The following is a 1,068-nucleotide window of genomic DNA, read 5'->3' on the forward strand; positions in this document are numbered from 1 at the left end:
TACCAGAAACTGTTTTCCTTTGAGAAACACATGTTCTTTGTTATATTCTGGAGCTCATAATTAAAATTAATATAAGCATGTATGTGTTTGGTCTTCCAATACTTACACATGTGTTATGATTGTCCCATTTTATTTTATTTTATTTTATTATTTTATTTTTTAATTTAAATCCAATTAATTAACCCATAGTGTATTACTAGTTTCAGAGATAGAGTTCAGTGATTCACCAGTCTTATATAATACCCAGTGCTCATTACATCACATGCCCTCCTTTAATATCCAAAAAATATGAAACATGAAATATAAATTTTTGTGTCATTTCTGCATAGGGGTCATACTAAACTTCTCTGTAACTGTTCCAATTTTAGTATATGTTCTGCTGAAGTTTGCACTGTCCCTATTTTACAGATGAAGGAAATGAGACAGTTATGTGTATGGCAGAGCCAAGAGTCAAATCCAGACAGTCCTATTTTAGACACTAGGCATTTTACCTGTATAATGGACTAACTGGGCTGGTAACATGAAATTTTGCAGAATTACTACTAGTAGTAAGCATAAAAAGTCAGTACATGGCATTTTCATTACATCTGTGAAAGTTATAGAACCATAAAGAGGGAAAAATGAAAGCAGTTAGGGAAGTTACAAAAAATATAACTAAGGCTCATAGGCCAAACAAACAAACACCACACACACACACACACACAATAAAAAACACAAAACACAAAACAAAAACAAAACAAAACAAAAACAACAACAGCAACAAAAGAAAGGAAGAGACGAAGGAAAAAAGGAAGGAAGGAAGGAAGGAAGGAAGGAAGGAAAGAAAGAAAGAAAGAAAGAAAGAAAGAAAGAAAGAAAGAAAGAAAGAAAGGAAAGGTGAATTTGTGTGGATATAATTTTATTTTTTTAAAAGATTTTATTTATTTATTTTTTTATTTGACAGAGAGACAGAGATCACAAGTAGGCAGAGAGGAAGGCAGAGAGAGAGAGGGGGAAGCAGGCTCCCCACTGAGCAGAGAGCCCGATGATGCAGGGCTCGATCCCAGGACCCTGAGATCATGACCTGAA

General features: G+C 34.0%; 1 non-coding gene across 1 annotated transcript; it reads right to left on the reverse strand.

Moving 5' to 3' along the window:
• Nucleotides 1-282: 282 nt before the first annotated feature.
• Nucleotides 283-392, reverse strand: LOC116881813. The gene has a single exon (XR_004385490.1). It is a non-coding gene; the product is annotated as a U6 spliceosomal RNA (small nuclear RNA).
• Between the last annotated feature and the right edge of the window lie 676 nt (nt 393-1,068).

The sequence above is a fragment of the Lontra canadensis genome, unplaced genomic scaffold, assembly GCF_010015895.1.
Source record: "Lontra canadensis isolate GAN:19392208 unplaced genomic scaffold, GSC_riverotter_1.0 scaffold77, whole genome shotgun sequence".
Classification (NCBI taxonomy): domain Eukaryota; kingdom Metazoa; phylum Chordata; class Mammalia; order Carnivora; family Mustelidae; genus Lontra; species Lontra canadensis.